Genomic DNA, 27,607 nt, shown 5'->3' with positions numbered 1-27,607 from the left:
GTTCAGCCGCATGGGTCCAACGAAACGGTCCGTTCCCTTCTTTCGAGCATTTGAATTCATGTAGCCGTCCTTCTCAGGTGCCCTCTGGTGTGTGCTTGACATGAAGTTTACAGTGTGATGAGCCTCAAATGCCTCTAATTATAGACCTTGAGAAAAGTCTCTTGAAGTGGAAGATGTGAACCAACACAACGAACATGGGATTGGGAGATGGAAAGCGCAGGACATAGACATGTGCTTTAGGTAGCAATGAAGAACGTCTCCATTCATTGGCGGTGCCTCATTTCCTAGGGGCTGGGTGCTTAGTCCTGTATAAAAAGATCTTCCATCCCCAAGCTCTTCACTCATTCCCTTGAATCTCCATTGTGCTTCCAAGTTCCGACTGCTGTACAAGGTAAGTTCGAATTTAATTGCCGGTTATTTAGATAGCATTAAACTTCTTACGGAAACCATATACATAATTAGAGTTATTGGGTAGATTTACGGGAACTACCTGCAGGACAAGATCCATCAGGTTGTCTTCTTTACTGCTTCATTCCTTACAGAGATGGTTTTTTGCAGTAGAAGGAATTAATTTGCAGAGGGGAAAAAAATCCCTTTTCAGAATTTCGTGCCTTATTGTGAATTGTTCTTCAGATATTATGTCATTTAGCTTTTTTGGCTAAATGGTCACCTAAAGCTGGATATCTCTCGTTACAGACTAATAGACTTCAAGTTTCTATAATCTATTGAGTTCTGTCTTACCATGTTGATATGTGTTGGGCTCTTAGGCCATGGCTGAAATTACCATGGGGATGTCAAGTATGGTTCCTGTAACTAATAATTGTCAGGAAATTGGAATATACTGAAGGCATAACAAGAAGAGAAAAATGTATTGTGTGTTTCTCCATGCATGTATGGATGTGAGTACTGCATGGTTTGATTACTGAAACAGACTCTTCACTTTTTTCCAGCTCCGCTCCATCAAAATGGCCTGCTGTCAAAACAAGTCTCAATGCTGTTCCAAGTGTGGCTGCTCCCCTTGCTGCTGTTCACAGGGTCAGAGCTGTTCCAAATGTGGCTGTTCCCCTTGCTGCTGCCACAAGGCTAAATGCTGTTCCAAGTGTGGCTGTTCCCCCTGCTGTTGTCAAAAGTCCTCCTGCTGTTCCAAGTGTGGCTGCTCCCCCTGCTGTTGTCAAAAGTCCTCCTGCTGTTCCAAGTGTGGCTGTTCCCCCTGCTGCTGCCACAAGGCTAAATGCTGTTCCAAGTGTGGTTGTTCCCCCTGCTGTTGTCAAAAGTCCTCCTGCTGTTCCAAGTGTGGCTGTTCCCCTTGCTGCTGCCACAAGGCTAAATGCTGTTCCAAGTGTGGTTGTTCCCCCTGCTGTTGTCAAAAGTCCTCCTGTTGTTCCAAGTGTGGCTGTTCCCCCTGCTGTTGTCAAAAGTCCTCCTGCTGTTCCAAGTGTGGCTGTTCCCCTTGCTGCTGCCACAAGGCTAAATGCTGTTCCAAGTGTGGTTGTTCCCCCTGCTGTTGTCAAAAGTCCTCCTGCTGTTCCAAGTGTGGCTGCTCTCCATGCTGCTGTTCCCAGTCTTGCTGTTCTCGATGTGGCTGCTCTCCCTGCTGTTGTCGCAAATTGACCTGCTGCTCCAGGTGTGGCTACTCCCCCTGCTGTTGCTGTTCCCAGTCCCGCTGCTCCTGCCCCCACTGCTGCAACCAGTCCTGCTGCTCTCCCTGCTGCTGTTCCCGTTGTCGTCGCAGCCCCTGCTGCTGCTGCAAACAGTGTGGCTGTTCCCCCTGCTGCTGTTGCAACCAGAGTTGCTGTGTCCCCTGCTGCTGCCGCCAGACCTGCTGCTCTACTTACCAGTACAAGTGCTGAACTCTTTAGAAACTGCTAACAGGGCCCTGGGTTTAAACAACAACAACAACAACAACAACAACAACAACAGAATGTCAGCCCAGATCATGGCAGGAAAACCCAGCATTCTGGTTGCTAGCTCAACACTCAGAATATAGGGATGAATGTCATCATAAACACAATACTTAAAGACATGATGGTTACCTTCCCATTGAGTGAGATGCCTCAAGCTTTTTCCCTGCCTCCTTCGTGAAATTTAAGATTCTTCTCTTCAGAACATGTTGAAAACCTCTAAAAGTGCCTTGATATGTTCATGAAATATATATGGTGTTCTGTTTTCTTTTCAGTGTATTGGGTGTATTTTCTCTCTCTAGCTCTTCCTTATGTCCACTAATAAAATTCTGAATTCCTGGCAGCGTCTTGTGTTGTTGATCATTGGCCTAACCCAGCCAGCTCTTCTTATCTTCTGGTTTTAAAGCCATCTTCCTGATCTGAGAGTTTTCTACATTCAATGCAACATTCCCTCGTGGTTGCTAGCAGATCATGCATTTAGCAGGAGTCCAGATGCAGGAATGTCCAACCCTGCGTACTCAATGCGCATCTCAGTTTGATGGTTATTACTTTATTTTATCCTGCTATTCATCTAACTATCTCATGATAGTGTACAGGATTCCTCATTTTATCTGTGGTAGAGAAATCAAGGTGATCTTTGAATAGAGGTTTCCCCAGTGTATTTCTTTGAAATTTAGCCGTGTTTAAGAAGATAGGGACATGGGTGGCGTTGTGGGTTAAACCATAGAGCCTAGGACTTGCCGATCAGAAGGCTGGCGGTTTGAATCCCCGCGATGACGGGGTGAGCTCCTGTTGCTCGGTCCCAGCTCCTGCCAACCTAGCAGTTCGAAAGCACATCAAAGTGCAAGTAGATAAATAGGTACCGCTCCGGCAGGAAGGTATACAGCATTTCCGTGCGCTTCTCTGGTTCGCCAGAAGCGGCTTAGTCATGCTGGCCACATGACCCGGAAGCTGTACGCCAGCTCCCTCGGCCAATAAAGCAAGATGAGCACCGCAACCCCAGAGTCGGTCACGACTGGACCTAATGGTCAGGGGTCCCTTTACCTTTTAAGGTCTTTTCAACATAAAATATACATCCGTGTGTGGGTGTGGGTGTGTAAAGGTATCATCACACAGCCTCCATTGGAAGATTTGTAGTGCTGGATTTGCCTGACATCAAGGTTGGATAGGGGAGCAAAAATGAAGGCAGGTTGCACAACAGCTTAATCCACGGTATTGCGGCTATTGCAGGGGTCAGCAAACTTTTCCAGCAGGGGGCCGGTCCACTGTCCCTCAGACCTTGTGGGGGGGCCGGACTATATTTTGAAGGGGAAAAAATGAACGAATTCCTATGCCCCACAAATAACCCAGAGGTGCATTTTCAATAAAAGCACTCATTCTACTCATGTAAAAACACGCTGATTCCTAGACCATCTGTGGGCTGGCTTTAGAAGGCGATTGGGTCGGATCTAGGCCCCGGGCCTAAGTTTGCCTACCCATGGTCTATTGGATAATGAGATAGGAAAGTATTCAGAGATTTTGGAACAGGGTTGGAAAGGGACAGTTGTTTTTTTAAAATAAAAAAAATTACAAGAAAAAATAACAGAGATGAGCACAATATATGTTAATCAAAAATCTTGTACAATGGAGCTTTGCTCAACTCCCTCCTTGCTATTTTGAAACCTTGTTTTAAAGCACCAGTTTGCTGTTCCAGCAAAGGTTTCAGTAGAAAGTCTCTCCAGCCACCTTTGCAGCTTACTGAGTGGGTTCCACCACCAACTGTCCCTTGGCTTGCCAACAGAGACTGTTCCACCACACCTGCCATCTATTACTTTTTTTAAAAAAAAATATATTATTCGTTTTACATATAATCACATTATGTAACATTATATCCTCTTCTTATAACTCTTTGGCTCAACTGAGCCTGCCAACTTCCCTCCCTCCCGCCTAATGGTTTACAAAATTATATTTTCAATCCTTGCATTTCACTTCCATTCTGTAATGGTTCTAGGGGTTGCTCGTGCGTAAGCTGGTGCCAACACCTGTCTGGGTTGCCTGAGTGAACCTTTTCTGTCCGGACAGCCACTCACCCGTGGCTGCCTCAATCGCTGGCAGAATCCATCAGTGGGCGTTTCTTAAACTTCTTCCAGCAAAGAAGCTCTTTGATGCCTAGTCTCCTCCTACTCTCTCTGCGCGAAAGCCTTCTGCGCAAGGAGGGCGTAGGCAGCGGAGGACCCTTACTCTCCCCGCTGGACCCTCTTCAGATAACCCTGCTAGTGATGTTAACTGCTTACAGTTGTCTTTCAAATATAATAAAAATTTATTCCAGTCTTTTTGGAATGTTCGATCTTGCTGGTTCTGGATTCTTCCCCACAGTTTTGCCAGTTCTATAAAGGCCATCAGTTTCATTTGCCACTCTTCTTTTGTTGGTACTTTCCATTTTGGGGCTAACAACATTCTTGCCGCAGTTGTTGCATATAAGAACAATTTTTTATCTTGTCTCGGTATCTCTTTACACACTATACCCAGTAAAAAAGCTTCTGGTTTTTTAACAAAAGCCTTCTATTTCTCCTTCATCCCAGGCCTTCTTGTCCTTACCACCCTTTCTTACCATCTTCCTCAGTAGCTATAAGCTTCAGTTTTGAGCTTTCCAGTGTAGAATCTGTTCTACAGCACTCCATGATCCCAGTTATGGCCATGACTCATTATCGTGCTCTAGCTGACCAACATACCCCAGGTATTTGTCATTCAACCATACTGTAGGCTGAGAATCAAGTGTTGGCCAAGTAACCAATGTGTTCATCTCATAATCCTTCAGTGGAATTTGGTTTATGGGCTGGCAATATAACTCTGGAATAGGATCTTAGATGTGTTGTTCAAATAACCAAAGCATTGGCCATTCAAGTCTATGGTAGTGCCTGGGTTATGTGTTCATCACCACATGACCAAAGAGTTGGTCATATACATTTTTATGAAGTGGTCAGGGAGAAACAAATGCAACTGGGTGGAAGGAAGGGAAAGTTTCAGCAGAGACCAAGCAGGGTGCATTGCAAAACATTTGGGTGACAGACATTGGCTGTCCAAAAGTAGTCTTTTTCAGATTAGACCCATTGACTTAATCGGCCTAAGTTATTCATGTCTATTAATTTCAATGGGAATACTCTGAGTAGGACTTACACAGACTATAACCCAGTGGACTGCTGCTGACAAAGGCTCACTCAGAGTAAACCCATTGAAATGAATTGACTTAAATTAGCAATATTGATTAATTTCAGTATGTCTGCTCGAAGTGGGAGTAACATTGGATACTGCCCACTAATTCAGAACTCCAAAATTACTTTGATCTTTTGTTGATCTGGTTAGAGTAGTTGCTTTATGTGGCACCATGAGCAAGGACAAAATCTGGCGCCCGCTTCTAAATATTTCTTCTTTTCACAACAATTCATTCGTTTATTATTTTGCAACTCTCTTGGCTTGGTGCCCTGTTCAGAGGAGCCACCTAGACAGCACTAGATTCAGCACTGGACTTAGATTCTTTGATTTCCACAGTTCTGCTCTCTATATAACTTAGTTGTCTACAATCCTGTGTGTTCATCACGTAACCAAAGGTTCAGGAACATAACCCCTACAGTAGCTTCTTAAACCTACATTGAACATACTCTTCGCTCTTATCCAGAGGGAAAAGATGAGACAGCAGGGAAAACAAAATTCTGTTGCATTAAATGTCCTGAAATTTGTTTTATTGGGTGGATCTACATGCTCTCCATGCTTACCCAGAGGGGAGAGATTAAAAATGCCACACAGATTTCTGAAAGCAGATGAGGACATGAGTCTTTTGGTAGCAGCTGACATTTTCTTGTATGATGCAGAACGTGACACAGGCCCTCTGATGGTACAGCGAGAAACACAAACTTCTGCTGCTGGAAATCACAGGATTGGAGGGTATTATTGTGCTTAAATCCTGCTTGTATGTTTCCCATGGGCAGATCTGGTTGACTACTGTGAGAACAGCATGGTGGGCTAGATGAGCCATTGAGTTGATCCAGTGTATTCTTCTTACATTTTTATGATATCATTTGGGGGTTGGGGTGTTACGATATTCCATTCCACCTTAAGAGGAACAGGCTGTTGTGTGTCACATGCCTGTTTACACTCCAGCGCAGCTTGCTGGGAACTTCCGTTTGTGTATAGCTTTTGCTTATGCTGCTTGCTCTTGGACACGAAAGGGAGAAGACATGTTTTTCCTTTGTCCTGATGCTGAATAAACTGCTTGTAAATATGCTTTACACAGCCTCTATCTGCCCTTCTGTTGCGAAGAGTTTTTTTACTCTGCTGGCTTGTGTGCTCAGCTTCTGAAGGCTTCTGAAGCTCGAGTCGCAGTTACATGCCGATCCAAGGACCGGAAATTGCCTGGCAACCATCTGGTGGGCTGGAGCGAGCTGGGGGCCTGCCAAATGCCCCCACTTCCTTGGAAGCATCCCATCAGGAAGGAGGGCACAGAAGAGGAGTGAAAAAATACCCTGACGTCTTTGAGATGTTGATCTCACCTTCGCCTTTTGACTTACAAACCTGAACACGTATTGCAGATCACAGCACCAGGATTAAAAGGAATTTATGAGCTCAAGCAATGAAACTCAGATGGAATAACAAACTACTGAGCAATCCTGCACTGTTGTGTCATGGGGATGTTCAGCCACATGGATCCAATGAGAAGGTCCATTCCATTCTTGCCAGTGTTGCTATTCCAGAAACCACCCTTTTGAAGTAACCTCAACAGAGTGTGTGCGATGTGAGCATTATAGCGTGATAAGCTTCAAATGCTGCCTAATTACAGACCTCGGGAAATTGCTGTCATCGTGGAAGATGTGAATAAACTCTACGAATATGTGATTGGTAGATAGTGCATGCAACACATAGACATGTGCTTTAAGTAGCAATGAAGCATGAGTCCATTCATTGATGGTGCTTCCTTGATGGTGCTCTTGGAGCTCTATAAAAGGACCCTCTGTCTCTGGGGCTCTTTACTCGTTGACTTGAATCTCCATTGAGCTGACAAGTTCTGACTGCTGTACAAGGTAAGTTCAATTCAATTGCTGGGAGACTGATAATTTAGGTAGCATATAATGTCTTCCAGAACCCCAGTCCTGAAGTTTTTGCTATTGGGTGGATCTACCAAAAATACTTGAAGGATACGATCCATCAGGTTGTCTACTTTACTGATAGAATATGGGTTATTCCTTCAGCTGGGAATGTTCTTTGCTGCGATTGAGAACCATACATTTCTGATGGCAACTATTTAAATCTTCTGAGACTGTTCAGATAGTTTCTGAATATTGACCTAATACTGGATAGGCCAGATGCTTTCTATAGATGATAGTTGGCAAACAATCTTATATTTCATGAGAAAAAGTTACAGAGCTCACATATAATGGTGTGGCTTAGTTAGTTAGTTAGTTAGTTAGTTAGTTAGTTAACTGATGAAAAGGGTATTTCAAGCCTGAAAACATATGATGGTTGGTATGCAATATTATTTGAATGGATTTGACAGCAACTATCCATATCTGAAGGCTACTTAAATAATATGGAACACATTGAAAGTGTTAAGTTGCTTGGGTTTCAAATTCAGAGGGAGTGGGGAGGGAATCACATTCAAACTATTGATTTTGATTGCATATTAAAAACTCAAGTGATAAACTTTGGGAATGTTCAATAAAGATGAATTATGTATTCCATTTCTACCTTCAGTTGAAAAAGCTAAAATATTATACGGACATAATTAATTTAATTATAAATTATTGAATAATAGAATGAACAATTATAAAATAATAATAATAAGGGTGAACCATAATGAAAGGATCCTGAACAGAGAACAGATAAATCATGACTTCCAAGTTGTACACATACTGAACAATGCATGGATGAGAACATATCATGGTTTGATTACAATAAATATTTATTTGTTTCTTTCAGCTTCACTCCCTCAAAATGTCCTGTTGTGGAGGTCAGAGTTCCCGCTGTTCCAAGTGTGGCTGCTCCCCCTGCTGCTGCCAAAGCCGTCAAGTCTGTTCCAGATGTGGCTGTTCTCCCTGCTGCTGCCACAAGCGTAGCTGCTGTTCCAGATGTGGCTGTTCTCCCTGCTGCTGCCAAAGCCATCAAGTCTGTTCCAGATGTGGCTGCTCCCCCTGCTGCTGCCACAGGCGTAGCTGCTGTTCCAGATGTGGCCGTTCCCCCTGCTGCTGCCAAAGCCATCAAGCCTGTTCCAGATGTGGCTGCTCCCCATGTTGCTGCTCTAGCCGGGGCTATTGCAACCAGTCTCGCTATACTTTCCAGCAGTACAAGTACTGAGCACTTTAGAAATTGTTACCTGGGCTCTGGATCTGAAGCTTTATAGCAATCCTAATACCCAGAAGCGAATGCCAGCTTGCTGTTTGCCAGCTCAAAACCTGAGCTATTGAGATCAAGGTCAAAAAATATGTATTTAATGCCTGCTTGTTGCCTTCCTGAGTTAACCTCAATGAGGGTGATGCTTCTAATTTCATTCCCGCAATCTTCAGGAAACTGGACTTCTTCTCTTCAATCAATCTCAAAAATCCAGATGAAAGAGTCTTTTTTTCTTGAAATAGATGGTACTTTCATTTTCTCCATGGTGTCTGGGATATGAATGAATAAATCTGAATTCGTGGGAATGCCTTGTGCTGTTGATCTGGTCTGTCTTCCTTGTAATCACCATCCATCCATTCACCACCACCATCATTTATTAAATTTGTATACTGCCCTTCATTCAAAGATCAAAGGGTACTTCACAACATAAAAACACAAACTGAAAACACAAAATACATAATAAAACAAAGAAGAGTAAAACAATTTGATAACACACACACACACACACACACACACACGGGGGGAGAGATTCAAAAGGCTGTAGAATGTTAATCAACCAAACATCTGGTTAAAGAGATATTATCATTTTTTAAATTTCAGTGGGTCTCCTCTTTGTTGTCAACTGAGTTTTGCCAACTCAGGAAATGACCAACATTGCTCCTTGTACTGTTGGTCTGGTCTGTTTCTCATGAAACCACCACCTATTCATCATCATCATCATCATCATCATCATCATCATTTAATAAATTTGTGTACTGCCATTCATCCAATTCACAACATAAAAACACAAAAATGAAACACAAAATACACAGTAAAACAAAGAAAAAAGCAAAAAACCCCTGATAATCACCTCTGACAAACACATTTAAAAGGACATAGAATGTTAATCAGCCAAACACCTGGTTAAAGAGATCATCATCATCATCATCACCATCATCATAATTTATTATATATACTCCACCCATCTGGTTGGGTTTCCCCATCCACTCTGGGCGGCTTCCAACAGAACACTAAAATACAATAACCTATTAAACATTAAAAACTTCCCTAAACAGATATTGTCATTTCAGTGGGTGTCTTTGGGGAATAACTTAGACCATATTCATGCAATATGTCTGAAACACTCTGGTGCTATTTTGATAGTCATTGCTTCCCTCAAAGAAACCTGGGAGCTGTCACTTGTTATGGGTGCTGAGAGTTGTCAGGAGACCTCTGTTCCCCTCCCAGAACTTCAATTCTCAGGGGAGTTTAACAATCCACTTTCCTGGGGAACTCAAGGAATTATAGCTCCTGGAGTGGAATAGGCTGTCCCATGACAACTCCCAGCACCTTTAAGAAATGACAGCTCCCAGAATTCTAGGGGGAACCTATGACTGCTAAAGATGTATCACAGTACTTGAAAAATATGGTTTGAATGTGGCCTTGGTTGAATACGATACAAAGGTCTTGCCGTGACTGTGAAATGGGATGACATTGGATGTCAGGGTTGGTTTATGAATGGGTGGAGAAACCTTCTCCAGCCAAATGGCTGCATTCCAGCCTGGGCAATTAATAAAACACAGCTCTGGTGCCCTTCTGTGTACATAGGTTCCTGCTGATGCAACTCTGCCATTCCAGCGTAAGTTGGGGCAAAACTCCAATAAAAACATTAAACAGAAAACTTAAAAAAAAATAAAAAATCACACACACCCCATACTCATATTCTGATATTTCAACTTGAAAAGACAATGGGAGGTATTTTTTCTAAATTCCCGCATAATTTGGCCAATCAATTATTTGCACTCATCAGCCAATTCCATTCATTTTTTAAAAAAATAATTTTTATTAAGTTTCCATTTACCAAATTAAACATATCAAACCAATTAATCCAAATTATAACAATACACATCATATAATCCAATTATTTGCCAATTGTAAATTTTTGTGGTGGGTGCCCATGCTTCTTGATCAGCAGGAGTCCAATCCTCGAATATTTCTGCTGCTTTCATATTTACAATGATATTTTCAGTCCCTCTTCTCAGTCCTTGTTGTTACTCATTTTCCTTTTCATTCACCTCTGAGTTATCTCCGCAAGTGGGTTAAAAAAACAGTTATTTATATTTCTGTGCGGATTCTGTATTGCTCTCTCGTGAATCACTCTCATCCAATAGTCCAGGTGTTTCCACTCGAGCGGGCAATCGCCATCTTGCCGTTCCGATGAAATACAGTCTAAAAGCCCGCTCGGTAACTTTCCAGACCTGTTGCATCATAAATTAGTCTTTTCCAGGAGGGCTGCCCCTTCCAGTTCACAATCCCATCCAGATAACAAATCTTCGGCTCGCCCTCCCTAAGACCAAACTCCCTGCAACAGATGTCTGTCCTTCTGTATCAAATCTCAATTCTTGCTGCGTCACAAAGAGAGCCTTTGTTTTTCCAAGTCCTTCACAGAATAAAACCTTTAAATTCATATTATTTTTCCCCACGCAGCTCATTTTTAACCCCATTTGCCAATTAGTGATTGTGACGGATCTTCTGAGGGGGAGGGTTATTAGGTAATCACATGAAACAAGAAATAAAAAGTCATTCCTCCCCCCTTTCCGTTTCGTTGCCTTCCACATACCAGCATGTCTGTAGTACTTTGAGGTAATCTTCCGTCTCAATCTTCTTCCTTTCAGTGGCCAAATTATTAGTAGATAAAACCTCCTGCCTCTCTCAAAGCATGTGTTTTAGCTTTCTCCAATGTTTTCCTTTTAAGTAACGCAACTAGTTTCACTCCTGGAAGCAGCTTCGGAGGAGTGCCGAGACCCGCCGAGGGTTGTGCACCCAGTGCCTCACACCCCCTCCTTCTTCCGAACTCGGGGGTGATTTATGACAACCACGGGTGAAAACTGCGTCTTTCCATTCCCTGGAGAGACGAGGGAGACTGATTTACTCCCCATAATCAGCCTCAAATTACCTCGTGCGGGCTGGATAGATGTTATTATCCGCCATCTTCCAAGGCGCCCCTAGCGGCCCCCAGCCAATTCCATTCAAATGCTGTGGCTATGGCAAAACTTCTCAACAAAGGAGGAGGAGGGAGAACTGGAATAAAGGGAGGCCACACAACTTTCCTCCTTGTAGAGAAGCAACTGTGACAAACACTTCTGAACCAAGATAAAACACGTATTAATAACTTTATATTTTTATAAAATTATGTATATGCACCACTATTTATAAAAAATATCACAGCAGTTCACAAATGTACATAATACTATACAAAAAAACCATATAGAAAGTCAAGCTGAGAGATCAGCAAACTCTTGTGGAAATATGTATTCCTAATTGCCAGCCTCAGCCTGACAAAATAGAGAAGACTTCAGGAGGTGTTTAAAAGTTGAAACAGAAGGTTCCTGCTGAACTGGGCAGATAACACTAAAGGTTTGGTTTCCTGTTGTCAAGTTAGTCTTGCCAACTCAGGAAAAGAGCAACAATGCTCTTCCTACAGATGATCTTGGTGACTGAGCTGAGATACCAGGGTTCAGGTGGTCTCTGGACCTCAGCTGTACAGGGCTTTGTAAAGTAACACAAGGACCCTGAACCTGCCTCAGGGGTAGATGGGCAGCCAGTGAATAGCTTTAACAATGGTATTACAAGATGCCTCCATGAGCCAGATGCCTCCATCAGCAATGTAGCTGGCACAATCTGCACCAGCTGAAGTTTCCAACCCAGGCCAAAAGGGCAGCACCACATAAAGCACATTGCAGTTTTCCAGCCTTGAGGTTATACACATGTGGTCATGTTTTCGGTTAGTTGGGAACAAATGGCAGTATTCAACTAAATAATTGCATAAGTATAATGACTTCCACTTGGGCAATTAAACTTTCCCCCTAACCACCCCTGTGTGTGACCCGCACCATCCTCAAATCTGCTCCACAGGTTGGGGAAAACCCCTGAAAATATACATAAACCCCCAGAAAAAGCAAAACGGCTGGTAATGATGGGAGTTAGAGTCCAGCAACACCTGGAGGACCGCAGATCCCCTAACCATGACAAACAGGGGATGGGGGATGCCTTCTCCATATTTCAAACATTTCAAAGGTAGTCAGAAAAAGAATTGTTTGTTTACTATGCTGCTAAGGCTCCAGGAGTCAAGGTTTAACCAGAACAATGAAAATGATTGCTGAAAGGCTACATCATATTGTTACAATCCAATTCTTTTCACATATAAAGTCATGAGTTCCTAGATTTCACACATAACTTCCAGCTCATCTTCTGAGCATGGGTGTTAGGTGTGATAACCATGAGGTCTTGCATCACAAGCACATCACTGCATCTTAGCCAGAGGGTTTGAGGTAGTACTGATGACAGTACTTGCATAGAAGAGCAATTACTAAAATCAGGCTTGGCTTCATCTAACCAAAGTCCATCCGGTACAGAGTTCTGTTTTCAATAGAGGACAGCAAGGTGCAAATAAGCAGAACATGAAAGACACACACCCTTTCTTCTTGTTTGCCCATCCTCCTCCTTCTCAGAGATACACAACATTTGGGACAGTTTAGTGTAGAGGAAAGCTGCGATAGAGGTGACATGGCATTAAAAAGGTAAAGGTACCTCGACCATTAGGTCCAGTCATGACCGACTCTGGGGTTGCGGCGCTTATCTCACTTTACTGGCCAAGGGAGCCGGCGTACAGCTTCCAGGTCATGTGGCCAGCATGACTAAGCCACTTCTGGCGAACCAGAGCAGCGCACGGAAACGCCGTTTACCTTCCCTCCAGAGCGGTACCTATTTATCTACTTGTACTTTGTGCTTTCAAACTTCTAGGTTGGCAAGAGCAGGGACCAAGCAACAGGAGCTCACCCCGTTGCAGGGATTCGAACGACCGACCTTCTGATTGGCAAGTCCTAGGCTCAGTGGTTTAACCCACAGCACCACCCGCGTCTATGTATTGGAGAAAGCCAATAGGGAAAATCGTTTTCTCCTTCTCTCGTAATTCTACTACTTATGGACATCTAAAAAGGCTGAATATTGGAAGATTCAGGGTCGATACAAGCAAACCACACATAGTTAAACTATGGAATTCATTCACACAGGAGGCAGTGATGGCCACCAACTTGGGTGGCTTTAAGAGAGGATTGGCCAGTAGCCATGATGGCATTGCTGTGCCTCCACAATTCAAGGCAGCAGTGCTTCTGAATGCCAGATTCTGGACACAACAGGAGGGTAGAGTCACTCAGGTGTTCAGATCCTGATGGTGAGCTACCAGTTGGGAGATCTGGTTGGTTATTGTGAGAACAGGATACTGGACTGGATGGGCCATTGTCCTGCTCCAGTAGCCTCTTCTGATGGGGAGAACCTGTGGACAGCTGTTGTTGGGCTCCAATTCCCCACAGCTCCAGCCAGAAGGACTTCTCTTGTCCACTCCTTGCATTGATGTATTCATTCAAGTTGGGTGAAAAATTGGAAAAGGCTGGGGCTGTGTGTGAAATGCAGGGCTGATTCGTGTGTAATCTGAGCAACCTATTGTCAGGCTGCTGTCAGCAACTTTCATGGCTGGTTGTTGAGGAACGTACAAAGACAAGGAATGTTCTTACCATCTGCTTTTTATTCAATATTACAGAGAGAGAGAGAGAGAAAGAGAGAGAGAGGCTTTAGAACCCAGCTTCTTGAATTATGGTGTTGTCCTAACTGAATCTCCCCCCTACCCCCGTCTTCCCACTTCCTCATTCATAATATTCATCACCTCTACTACTGGTGCTGATGAGTGCCCTCTGTCTTTGAGCTCTTTGCTCTCCTACTTTCAAGGCTTGCTGGGTTCTGGGAGAGCGGGGTCTGGAATGCTTTCTAAGGACACTGTGTCTGTCAGCTGTCACTCCCTGGTGCTTCGTCTTCTTCTTCTTCCTCCTCCTCCTCTCTCATTATTCCCCAACTTTTCACCTCATCTGCCTATGAGCTGTGACCTCTCTCAAACCTCTGTTGTAATTCTGAACTCTCTTCCTCTTCTCTGGAAGGGTCAGGCTGGGGAGGGGGTCTCCACCATTCCTCCTCTGCCCAGTCCCTGACACCTATCATCTATCTTTGTGGGCCATGTGCAAGGGAATCACCAGCACAGCACTAAATTCAGTGCTGGACTTAGAATCTTTGATTTGCATAGGTCTGTTCTCTATATAACTTAGTTGGCTATGATCCTATGTTTACTCATGTAACCAAAGCATTGGACATATAACCAATACAGCAAAGCCAACATTGACATGCTCTCCATCCTTACCCAGAGAGAAGCAATTAAAAATGCCAGGTAGAATTGTGAAGGCAAATAAAGAAACGAGTCTTTTGTTAATGGTTGGCTTTTTCTTGTATGATGCGGAACATGACACAGGTCCTCTAATGAGACAGTGAGAAAGACAAAATTCTGTTGCTGAAGCCCAAAGGAGCAGAGGGTATTATTGTGATTGAATCCTGCTTCCACTTTTCCCATGGACATCTGGTTGACCACTGTGAGAACAGGATAGTGGACTAGATGAGCCATTGAGTTGATCCAGTAGACTCTGTTAATGTTCTTATGGTATCATTTGGGGGGTGAGGGGATGGCTCACAACAGAGGAGGAAAAAATACCCTGACGTCTTTGAGATGTTGATCTCATCTTTCCTTTTTGACCTATCAGAATAGACACATCTAGCTAACCGCAGCAAATAGATTAAAATGAATTTCTGAGTCTAAGCAATGAAGCTCAGGCGGAATAACAAACTACTGAGCAATCCTGCGCTGTTGAGTCATGGGGATGGATCCAATGAGAAGGTCCATTCCATTCTTGCCAGTGTTGCTATTCAAGAAACCACACTTCTGAAGTTACCTCTGCAGAGTGTGTGCGATGTGAGGATTATAGCGTGATAAGCATCAAATGCTACCTAATTACAGACCTTGGGGAAATGCTGTCATAGTGGAAGATGTGGATAAACTCTACGAATATGTGATTGGTAGATAGTGCATGCAACACATAGACATGTGCTTTGAGTAGCAATGAAGCATGAGTTCATTCATTGGTAGTGCTTCATTTTCGAGGAGGCAGGGCTCTTGGAGCTCTACAAAAGGAACATCTGTCTCTGAGCTCTTCACTCGTTGACTTGAATCTCCATTGACCTGACAAGTTCTGACTGCTGTGCAAGGTAAGTTCAATTCAACTGCTGGGAAGCTGGATCATTTAGGTGGCATAAAATGTCTTCCAGAACCTCAGTCCTGAAATTTGTGTTATTGGATGGATTCACTAATAATACGTGAAGGATCAGATCCATCAGGCTGTCTGCTTTACTGCTTGATTTTTGATGTGCTCTTTGCTGTGGTCGAGAACCATACATTTCCAGTGGCAACCATTTAAATCTTCTGAGACCGTTCAGATAATTTCTGAATACTGACCTAATACTGGATAGGCAAAGGGATGCGGGTGGTGCTGTGGGTTAAACCACAGAGCCTAGGACTTGCCGATCAGAAGGTCGGTGGTTCGAATCCCTGTGACTGGGTGAGCTCCCGTTGCACGGTCCCTGCTCCTGCCAACCTAGCAATTCGAAAGCACATCAAAGTGCAAGTAGATAAATAGGTACCGCTCCGGCGGGAAGGTAAACGGTGTTTCCGTGCACTGCTCTGGTTCGCCAGAAGCGGCTTAATTATGCTGGCCACATGACCCGGAAGCTGTACGCCGGCTCCCTCGGCCAATAAAGTGAGATGAGCGCCGCAACCCCAGAGTCGGTCACGACTGGACCTAACAGTCAGGGGTCCCTTTACCTTTACTGGATAGGCAAACTCAAGGAAGTGTGAAATCCATGGGATTGTTCTGAGGGCTTTGTTCTGGATCTAGTCAGATTTTGAGCTTAAACAAGCAGATTAAAGTTGATACTGGACTTGTCCAGATTGGGTCGAAGTATCCTGGATTGCTCCATATCCAATTGGGTCCACCCAGAGCAATCTAGAGCTGAAAAGGGGGGAGAGGAGAGAAGGATGGGCAGCATGTAGAGAAAGACACAAGGGCCACCTCTGTGTCCCTCCTTTCTAGAGATGGTTTCTATAGATGACAGTTGACAAACAATCTTACATTTTATGAGAAAAGTTACTGAGCTCGCATGCACTTCTTATTTATTTATTCATGTTGGTAAATAATGAGAAAGGGCATTGCATGCCTCTAGACATTAGATGGTTGGTGTGCAACATTATTTAAATGCATCTGAAAGCAAGTGGACATATCTGAAGGCTGCTTAAATAATATGAAACAGACTGAAAGTGTTAAGTTGCCTAGGTTTCAGATTCAGAGGGTGTGTGGGGGGGAATCACATTCAAACTATGGATTTTGATTGAGTGTTAAAATCTTAAGTGGTGAGATTTGAGGATACTGAATAAGAATGAATTATACATTCTAATCTGACATTCATCTGAAGAAGCTAAAATATAATATAGACATAAATAACGCTGAACAGAAAAGCACTTTAGGAAAATCATGACTTCCAAGATGCACATTGAACAATGCATATTGAACATACCATGGTTTGATTACACCAAAGCCTTATTTGTTTCTTTTAGCTTCATTACTTCAAAATGTCCTGTTGTGGAGGCCAGAGTTCCCGCTGTTCTAAGTGTGGCTGCTCCCCCTGCTGCTGCCAAAGCCGTCAAGTCTGTTCCAGATGTGGCTGCTCTCCCTGCTGCTGCCAAAGCCGTCAAGTCTGTTCCAGATGTGGCTGCTCTCCCTGCTGCTGCCACAGGCGTAGCTGCTGTTCCAGATGTGGCCGCTCTCCCTGCTGCTGCCAAAGCCGTCAAGTCTGTTCCAGATGTGGCTGTTCTCCCTGCTGCTGCCACAGGCGTAGCTGCTGTTCCAGATGTGGCTGCTCCCCCTGCTGCTGCCACAGGCGTCAAGCCTGTTCCAGATGTGGCTGCTCTCCCTGCTGCTGCCACAGGCGCAGCTGCTGTTCCAGATGTGGCTGCTCCCCATGCTGTTGCTCTAGCCGTGGCTATTGCAACCAGTCTCGCTATACTTTCCAGCAGTACAAGTTCTGAGCACTTTAGAAATTGTTACCTGGGCTTTGGATCTGAAGATTGATAGCAATCCTAACACCCAGAAGCGAATGCCAGCTTGCTGTTTGCCAGCTCAAAACCTGAGACATTGAGATCAATGTCAAAAAAATATATATTTAATGCCTGCTTGTTGCCTTCCTGAGTTAACCTCATTGAGGTTGATGCTTCTAGCTTCATTCCCGCAACCTTCAGAAAACTGGAATTCTTCTCTTCAATCAGTCTCAAAAATCCAGATGAAAGAGTCTTTTTCTTGAAATGGATGATGCTTTCATTTTCCCCATGGTGTCTGGGATATGAATGAATAAATCTGAATTCATGGCAATGCCTTGTTCTGTTGATCTGGTCTGTCTTCCTTGTAATCACCATCCATCCATCCATTCACCACCACCATCATTTATTAAATTTGTATACTGCCCTTCATTCAAAGATCACAAGGTAGTTCACAACATAAAAACACAATTTGAAAACGCAAAAAACACAATAAAACAAAGACAAAACAAAGCAAAGTGATAACACACACACCCGACACACACACACAAATTTTGAAAGCCATAGACGGTTAATCAATCAAAGATCTGGTTGAAGAGATATTGTCATTTATTCAGTTTCAGTGGTTCTCCTCTTTGTTGTCATCCGAGTCTCGCCAACTCAGGAAATGACCAACAGTGCTCCTGCAGATGATTTCAGTGACTGAGCCGAGATATAAGGGTTCAGGTGGTCCCTAAGGCAGCTCAGCTGTTCTTGTTGGCATTCATCTGTCTCGAAAACAATGGAGTGTGCCTCTTGGGTTGAAGTCAAACCATTATTTTAGCAACACATATGTGACCTCTCCAGGGTGCAAGCCTGGGCAGTTTGTATGGATATCCAGAGCTGCCCCAGACAACAAACCTCCCTCATGTGGTCCAAAGCACATCAATATGTTTGGCATCAGCTTAGCTTCAGGAGTTCCCAGAAGGAGCTGTAGAGATTTCCATCCAACCTCTTATGGACTCTGGATTTGTGTAGGGTTTACTCTTTAGCCTTTTCTTCTGCAAAAGTAAAACAAAACGACTAGTAGTGATGGGAGTTAGAGTCCAGCAACATCTGGAGGACCACAGGTCCCCTCCACATGACAAATGGGGGTGGGTGGGATTTATTGCCTGTTTCAAACATTTCAAAGGTAGTCAGGAAAAGAGTTGTTTGTTCACCAGGTTAAGGCTCAAGGAGTGAAGGTTTTAGCCAGAACAATGAAAAGGCTGGCTGAAAGGCCCCATCTTATGGCTACAATCCAATTCTTTTCACATATAAAGTCACGGGTTCCTAGATTTCACACATAACTTCCAAAGTCATGTTGCGTAAATAATATATTTATCCGCTGCAGTATCACTTGAAGTGCTTTTCTGGTCATCATATACCAGCTCACCTTCTGAGCATGGGTGTTAGATGTGATAAGCATGAGATATTGCATCACAAACACGTCATTGGATCTCAGGCAGAGTGTTTGAGGTAGTACTGATGACACTAATTGCCTACACGAGCAATTACTGAAATTAGGCTTGGCTTCATGTAACCAAAGTCCATCCATATGTTTGGCATCAGCTTGGCTTCAGGACTTCCCAGAAGGAGCTGTAGAGAATGCCATCCAGCCTCTTACGGACTCACTCTGGATTTGTGTAGGGTTTAGCCTTTTCTTCTGCAAAAGATATCCCAGAAAGCAGTAGAGGATCAGGATCAGAATTTTCCTTCTCCTACATAAGTTACCTTCCCAGGTTGATGAGATCCATCTGCCCCCACTTCTTTCTACAACACATGCAGAAACCACCTTCTTGACCCTTGGACCCACTATTTGTCTCATCTGCTCAATCTTCTGGAGCCTGTCTTCACATGCAGGGGAAGCCCCTAACTCACTGAGGGTTTGAGACTTAATGGCTACTCTCACCTGGTTGAGCCGGCCAGTCAAAGCCATGCCTGGGTTGCTGTCACATGCTAAAGAGTTTCTAGGAGCCACAGGTGAGAGCTAAGTACAGGGTGGGGACCAAAGGTGTGCCCCCTTCCCTAACACTCCATACACCCCAGGTGTTCAGGACTTTGTATTTTAATGTGAGGACCTTGAACCTGGCTCACTGGTAGACGGGCAGCCAGTGAATATGCTTTAGCAATGGTATCACATGTTAGTCAGATGCCTCCATCAGCCACATGCTCCCATCAGGCATCAGGCCAGCACATTCTGCACCAGTTTAAGCTTCCAAACCAGGCCAAAAGGGCTGTCCCACATAGAACTCATTGCAGTAGTCCAGCTTTGAGGTTACAAACACATGGACTAAAGTGGCCCGGCTATAACTGTTTTAAGTAAGTTAGGAGCAAGCACCAGTATTCAACTAAATAATTGCATAAGCATAATTACTTCAATTTGGGCAATGAAACTTTTTCCTCTCTACCCCTGTGTGTGACCTGCACCATCCTCAAATCTGCTCCACAGGTTGGGGAAAACCCCTGAAAATATACATAAACCCCCAGAAAAAGCAAAACGACTAGTAGTGATGATTAGAGTCCAGCAACATCTGGAGGACCACAGGTCCCCTACACATGACAAATGGGGGGGGGTGGCATTTATTGCATGTTTCAAACATTTCAAAGGTAGTCAGAAAAAGAGTTGTTTGTTCACCAGGTTAAGGATCAAGGAGCGAAGGTTTTAGCCAGAACAATGAAAACACTGGCTGAAAGGCCACATCGTATTGCTACAATCCGAAATCATGCTGCATAAATAGTATATTTATCTGCCACAATATCACTTGGAGTGTTTTTCTGGTCATAGGTGTTAGATGTTGTAAGCATTAGATATTGCATCACAAGCACATCATTGGATCTCAGCCAGAGTGTTTGAGATAGTACTGATGACAGTATTTGCCTAGATGAGCAATTAATTAAATCAGGCTTGGGTTCATGTAATCAAAGTCCATCCAGTTTATAATATCATGCATTGTGCAAAGAAAGCCAATAAAGTTTTCCAACCTCTTTCATCATACTAGAACTCGTGGACATTCAGTAATGAATGTTGGATGACTTAGGAGAGATTCAAGCATTTCTTCCAACCACACGTAGTTAAACTATGGAACTCGTTCCCACAGGATACAGTGATGGCCACCAACTTGGGTGGCTTTAACAGAGGATTGGAAAGAAATGTGGAGGATAAGGCTACTGATGGCTTCTAGGCATGATAGCTATGCTGTGCTCCCACAGAAGGCAGCAGTGCTTCTAAATTCCAGTTGATGGAAACCACAGGAGGGGAGAGTCACTCGTGATCAAATCCTGCTTGTGAGCTTCCTATTGGGGCATCTGGTTGGCCACTGTGAGAACAGGAGGCTGGACTAGATGGGCCATTGTCCTGATCCAACAGCCTCTTCTTATGTGGGGAACCTGTGGACAGCTGTTGTTGGACTCCAATTCCCTGCAGCTCCAGCCAACATGACCAATATCCAAGAAAGATGGGAGTTGGAGTCCAATAGCATTTGAGGATCACATCCATGCTTATCAACACAATCTGAGGTCAACACTTTACTGAAGACAGGGCACTTCTAATGTCTTTTTATAATTTTTATTAAATTTTCTGTTTTACAATTTAAAGTACAGTGGTACCTTGGTTTATGAACTTAATCCATTCCGGAAGTCCGTTCTTAAACCAAAGCTGTTCTTAAACTGAGGTGTGCTTTCCCTAATGAGGCCTCCCACCGCTTGTATCCTTCCACCGTTTAGCTTCCATTCGTAGACCAAGGTAATGTTTGCTAACCAGAACACTACTTCTGGTTTTGCAGAGTTCATATACCGAATAGTTTGTAAACAGGGCTGTTCTTAAACCGAGGTACTACTGTACTCATTTTTACATCCTTAAGATATCAATGACTTCCCATCTTCTCTTTCCTTGGTTCTTTTTACATATCATAAATCCCTGCATATTTTGGCTCTTCTAATGTTCTTATACTGCCTTTGAACTTGGCAGTTCCATTTAGATCTCACTAATAGATATTGATAGATGTTTGCACCTCCATTAATTTTTCTCCCTTTTTTTTTTGTCACCAGCTAGTTCAGTTGCCATTGCCACGTCACCTGGAAGGAGTTCTAATATGGATTCTGCTCTCCCTTGCATCCTAATTGCTGTTATTCTTTAAGATGACATTTCCCAATGGTCAGATCATGCACTCGTGTTGCAATATGTCCATCTCATCACGCCTACTACCAGCCTTCAGAAGGTGAGATGGCATTTTATGATGCTCCAAATGATGAGGCAGAAGATAGGTTGCTCAGATTCCACATGAATCACTGCTGCATTTCATACGTGGCCCCAGCCTTTTCCAAGTGTTCATCTGATTTGAATGAATGCATATGTGCATGGAATGGACCAGGGGTCCCCAAACTGAAGGCCCGTGGGCCGGATAAGGTCCGAGGGACTACTTTATCTGGCCCACGGCAACCCCCGCCACCCGCTGCCTCCACCCGCTCTTACCTGTGCTGCGCTGCATGGCTGCCCACTTCTGGATCAGAGAAGCACTGGAAATAGCTTGTGCATACGCATAAGCATTCTTTTCACATGCGCAAGTGTTATTTCCAGTGCACATCCGGGTCAGAGGAGGCCCGTGCACATGCGCACAAGCTATTTCTCGTGCTCCTCCAACCCTCTGGGGAAAAAAAAATAGATTGTATTCCCAAAAAAGGGACACACACTTCAGGGTTTGACGTGGTTGTAATCCAAAACAGTTGCAAACCAAGGTACCACTGTAGTCCACAGGTTTTGTGAACTAATTCAGTGAACTCAACTACGTTGTTTATTCCAAGCACTGCGTCATCCGCAAGAGACTTCATTGAGCAACTCACCTGATGTTATACTGCATCATTCTTACATACTCTCTAAGTGTGTTCCACTTCGATGTCAAAATCATCAGTGTATTAAACCGGGATAGCATTAATCACCCACATTTTTAATTAATGAGAGATATTTAATGAGATATATTGATCAAGCCAAGTATCTTAAACTGGAAGGTGGCAAACCAGAGAGGATATGAGCCTTTCATCAAGAATTAGTGGCTTTTTGGAGCTACTTCACTTCCTCTAGGAAGTGTTTGCTGTGCCATATAAAAGGTCCCTGGTCCACAGGCTCTTCACTCATTCCTTAGAACTTCTTGAGCACTTCCGAAGTTGGCCAAGGTAAGCTGATTTTGCTGATCTCTTTTGATGCAGGGAAAATATATGTTTGATGGAATTTGGTCGTCCCTTCATTCCTTCATACATTCCTTCATTGTCAGTTCTTTTTGCAAATTCTTAAATTCATGTTGTCTTCTCTGGGAAAGCAAGTGATTTTTCAGTGTTCACTATTTGTTGTCGAGAGGGAGGCTGTCCCTCAGCTGTCTCAGTTCCATTTTGTCCCATACCAGGGCCAAAAATAATCTTGTTGAAAGAATAGGTCAAGTATGGGGAACCTGTGTCCCTCCAGGTACTATTAGATTCCCACCATCCCTGAGAGCATTGGAATATAGGGGCTGTAGCCAGTGCTTTTGCTACTCATAGTAGACTCATCCAGAGTTACAGACATGCCTAACTTGGGTCCATTTGTTTCAGTGGACTGAGTTGGGTGTAACCCTGGGATTTTATTTTTATTACATTCATATCTCACCTTTCATCCAAGTAGCCCAAGTTGACATACATGGTTTTCCCTTTCCCCATTTTATCCACACTGATACAATGTCTAGACCAGCTTCATGACTGAGTGGGGACAAGAACAATAGTCTCCTAGGTCTTAGTCCAACACTCTACCCACCCCACCCCACTGGCTCTTGGAATTATTATTACTATTATTATTATTATTATTATTATTATTATTATTATTATTATATTTTTTATTATTATATTTTTTATTATTTATACCTCACCCATCTGGCTGGGTTTCCCCAGCCACTCTGGGCAGCTTCCAACAAAGTATTAAAATACAGAGATCTGTTAAACATTAAAAGCTTCCCTAAACAGGGATGCCTTCAGATGTCTTCTATAAGTCTGGTAGTTGTTCTTCTCTTAGACATCTGGTGGGAGGGCGTTCCACAGGGTGGGTGCCACTACCGAGAAGGCCCTCCGCCTGGTTCCATGTAACTTGGAAGAAGAAAGGGTAGCTGCTTTGAAACAGGAACAAACTTTTCTTATCTCTTGGGACAAGCTATATGGGCAGGAATTAAAGAGATCTCTGTGGTTGTTTGAACTTTGAGATGGAGGCAAGGGCAACATGTCAAGACATAGAACTAGTGGTCAGGGGAATTGAATGAGTCACTTGGGGATTTAGCGGAGAGTAATAGCACCCTGAAGGGACACAGGTGGCGCTGTGGTCTAAACCGCAGAGCCTAGGGCTTGCCGATCAGAAGGTCGGCGGTTCGAATCCCCGCAATGGGGTGAGCTCCCGTTGTTCGGTCCCTGCTCCTGCCAACCTAGCAGTTCGAAAGCACGTCAAAGTGCAAGTAGATAAATAGGTACCGCTCCGGCGGGAAGGTAAACAGCATTTCCGTGCGCTGTTCTGGTTCGCTAGAAGCGGCTTAGTCATGCTGGCCACATGACCCGGAAGCTGTACGCTGGCTCCCTCGGCCAATAAAGCGAGATGAGCGTCGCAACCCCAGAGTCGGTCACAACTGGACCTAAAGGTCAGGGGTCCATTTACCTTTACCTAATAGCACCCTGCTTGGCCTAATTCAACTCTCTGTAACTCTCCTTCCCAATCTTTCTTTCCAGGTTTACCCTTCTCCTCTCTAAAGATGAGCTGTTGTCGCTGCTGCAGAGGTCGTGGTTGCTGCTGTTGCCGGAGGCCCAGTCCAAGACTGGTCTATTATGTCAGCAGACCCAACCAATGCTGTTGGGTCACCCGGTATTCCTATTCTTCCTGCTGCGCTCCTAGGGCTCGGCTCCCCATCCAGCAGTGTTGCCCCCCAGTGAAGAAATGCTAAAGGAACTCCATCAGCAGTCCTGTATGTCTCAGTCTCAGCAGCTGAGAGGAGAAGGGCATAATTTACAGTCCCAGTTTGACTACTTTCTGGATTATCTGCTGTACCACATTAGATGCCTGAAGCCTTTTCCCCGCCTCCACACACTAATTGCATTATGTTCTTCCCTTCTCGTGTTATATAATTGCAGGTCATTGTTTTTCTTGGTGTCGTTATTAGCCTGACTTACAGTTCTTTAGTGATTCCTTTCTTTGCATGTATTCTACACTTAAAGGCTGAAACTGTCATTCCATAGGAAACTGTAGTTCTTTTGCAAGAGGGCCCTAGCTTTCTTCACCAGAGAAACCTCGGCAACCTCAACAAACTCCACTTCCCAACATTATCCATACAACCTCATAGTATAAAACCAGCAGAGGTTCGTAGCATAGCCAAAATGGCACCATACAGTTCGTGTTGGACTACAACACCCATCATCCTTTAACCATGCTGGATGGGACTAATGAGAGCAACAACTTCTTGTGTGCACCAAGTCCAGCCACATCTGATTGGCATTATGCTGGCTACAGACATACTCAGTGTTTCAATCTCCTAATGCAGCAACAATAAAACTTCTGAAATTATGTATGTTCCACTTGTCTTCTGTTTTATTTCCCCTGAATCTCTTGTTTCCATCACAGTTCCTAGATGCTACAATGCACATAGTCTCTTGGGCTTGGCCATAGGCCTTCTGGAAGTTTCCTTTGGCTTTGTCAGGACTGTCCCTGCCATTAGGCAGTGAGGAAGCTGCCTCAGACAACAGAGGGTGAAGGTGTGTGAGGTGGGCAGACATCCCACCTGACATTTGTCAGCTTCTGCAGGTAGAATTGGGTGGATGGGTGGCTACTTCTCTTATCCTGACAAATGGAATTCCATCTCCAAGCACACATTTTTATGCTCTAGAGCAGGGGTCCCCAAACTAAGGCCTGTGTGTCAGAGAAGGCCCAAGGGACTTGTTTATCTGGCCCGCAGTGACCCCCACTGCCCACTGCCACAGCCCACTCTTACCGGCACTGCGCTGCCCATGGCTGCCCACTTCCGGGTTGGAGGAGCACCGGAAATAGCTTGTGCGCATGCACAAGTGTTATTTGCGCATGCACAGCTGTTATTTGCACATGTGCCGGCATTATTTCCGGTGCACATCCGGGTCGGAGGAGGCCCGTGCACATGCGCACAAGCTATTTCCAGTGCTCCTCCAACCCAGAAATGCAGTGGAAATAGCATGTGCGCACGCATGTGCGCACGCGTATGGGCACACGCTCCCCCACCCTCCGGCCCGCCATGCGATCGGCGCCGGAGACACTGGCTGAGGCATGGTAAGTTTGCTGACCCCTGCTCTAGAGAAGTTGTTAAAACACAACTCGCCAGCCTCCAGATCCATTGCACTTCTAGCCGAGAGGGATGACAGTGTCCTACTTTGCAGTGTGGCAAACAGGTTGCAAAACAAGGTGGCGTTCAGGCTGGACACAAGGCAAGGCAGGATAAAGGTCAGCCTGGATGCAAGCTTGTGCAAAGGGAAACACAGAGCTCTGAAGTTGTTCCACTGAAGAATAAGCTGAAACTGAGCCCTTGCTCATTAGGTACAGATGAATTGTGAGCACCACCACACATGGTGCGAGATTCTGCTCTACTTAAAGGGGCAAAGCTTCTGTCTGCAACAGATTAAGGGTGGTCCAGGTCTTCTAGCGTCTTCTAAAATGGAGTTCTTAGAAGCCACATTCTTGAGCTGGGCTTGCAGAGAACACTGGCATCACAGCCAGCTGATCAAGAGGAATCCAACTCCTGGTCCCAGACAGAGTCATAGCAGTGGCACAGCTCAGGCATTGTCTTCTGATGGGAGGCACAGCAGAAAGCCGGTGGCACCTGGTGCTGCCCATTGGGACTGGTAGGACAGAGAGGCCACCAGGAGTAGGAGGAGCCATAGGGAATGACAGGAAGTGTCACACTCTGTGTGATGGTAAGGCAACAAAAATATTTTCAGAGTTGCTGAGGGCTGAGAAAGGTTGGTGAGGCAGTGCCCCATTTGCCCTGATGGATTCATTGCCACATATCAGTGTCTAGACTGTACACAGGGCTGGCATCGGGTGGTGGGTGGTAGGGAGTGGCGAGTGGAGGTGAGGCTTTGGAGGCAAGGTGAGAATGAAGTAGCCACCACAGGCATCAGGTTATCACAGAAGGACAGGAGGGGGAAACCCGGTTGGTTATTTAATTACAAATGGGGGATGAATTTTATCTTTTTGCAGAAATTTCCAATACTACTTCTTCCCCTTTAATACTTTTTTGGAGAAGGGAGGAGAGAAAGGGCTCATTATTGTTTAGATTTAAACAAGACTAGAGATATACAGTTGAGAAGATAAGCATCAGGGTTTGGTGTTCCAGGAAATTTGAGCGATGTCAACAACCTCATTATCAACCTAACAAGGAGGAACAAGGAACACCACAGCATCGCAAAACATTTAATGTGTTTGCTCAGACTGTGCAACTGTTTGAAAGGGAAGGTTCAGATTTGACAGCCAAACCTTTGTTGCTTAGTCCAAGAGTGCGGAACTTCAGACTTGGAGGCCAGATGCAACCCCCAGGCCTCTCCATATTTAGTTTTAAGATATATTTATATACCGCTATGTCATAAAAAATATATCAAAGCTTTCTATAGCAATGAAACATAAAACACTGCCATAAAAACCACATAAAGATTAAGAACTGACACCCATGAACCATTGTGGAAGGATGTTTCCTAAATTGCCTGGTGTAATGACCGCTCCCCACATCAAATGGGGGGTGCCTTTTGCGTGGTTGCACACACCCCGGATCCCAGTGCGGCTCCTGGTCATTCAGGCTGGCTTCATCCTCCCCGGGCTGGATACCTGGAGGTCTCCACCTACCTTAGCCAATCGCCCAATCCTGCCTGGGGAGGCGTTGCCAGGGGATCCGCCAGGTAAGGGGAGGGACCACCCTGCCCACACAACAGAAGGTGACTCTTACCTGCAAAGCATCAGTTGGCTCCAGAGCTTCTCCCACCCTGCCCTCCCTCAGTTAAGACTTCTCTTGCAGGTTAACCTCTTCTCCACAGGTACGCAGGCGCTGCTACGTCAGGGTCGCTGTTGAAAGGCCGGAAAGGAATTTTCCTGCAATGGCAGGTTTTGCCTTTCCCGTAGCAAAACGTCACAACTTTGGTGGTTTTCAGGCCTTGGGCAGAATCCTTTAATCTATCTTCTTAAATGGGGGGGGAGCAGTAACCCCTACCCCCCTTGCGGCGGTGATCCCAGGGTTCCCTGTTAAAGGGGTCTTGAGGGGAGGCATTGGTCATAGGCCAAGAGGTTGTCATTGCTCTCCCCTCCAATGGCGGT

General features: G+C 44.6%; 4 long non-coding RNA genes across 4 annotated transcripts; all 4 read left to right on the top strand.

Annotated features, from left to right (window-relative positions):
- The first annotated feature begins 293 nt into the window (after nt 1-293).
- LOC308465247 lies at nt 294-2,244 on the top strand. The gene is made up of 2 exons (XR_013980384.1): nt 294-391; nt 951-2,244. It is a non-coding gene; the product is annotated as an uncharacterized lncRNA (long non-coding RNA).
- A 4,652-nt stretch (nt 2,245-6,896) lies between these two features.
- LOC308465593 lies at nt 6,897-8,566 on the top strand. Its single transcript, XR_013980513.1, has 2 exons — nt 6,897-6,955; nt 7,851-8,566. It is a non-coding gene; the product is annotated as an uncharacterized lncRNA (long non-coding RNA).
- A 6,431-nt stretch (nt 8,567-14,997) lies between these two features.
- LOC308465723 lies at nt 14,998-17,596 on the top strand. The gene is made up of 2 exons (XR_013980548.1): nt 14,998-15,383; nt 16,786-17,596. It is a non-coding gene; the product is annotated as an uncharacterized lncRNA (long non-coding RNA).
- Nucleotides 17,597-22,175: 4,579 nt separating this feature from the next.
- On the top strand, nt 22,176-24,844 carry LOC308465463. Its single transcript, XR_013980463.1, has 2 exons — nt 22,176-22,452; nt 24,016-24,844. It is a non-coding gene; the product is annotated as an uncharacterized lncRNA (long non-coding RNA).
- Nucleotides 24,845-27,607: the final 2,763 nt, after the last annotated feature.

This window comes from Podarcis pityusensis (assembly GCF_964106645.2).
Source record: "Podarcis pityusensis genome assembly, chromosome: 16".
Lineage (NCBI taxonomy): Eukaryota > Metazoa > Chordata > Lepidosauria > Squamata > Lacertidae > Podarcis > Podarcis pityusensis.
The sequence above is the reverse complement of the archived record's forward strand: the minus strand, read 5'-3'. Positions and strand labels throughout refer to the sequence as shown.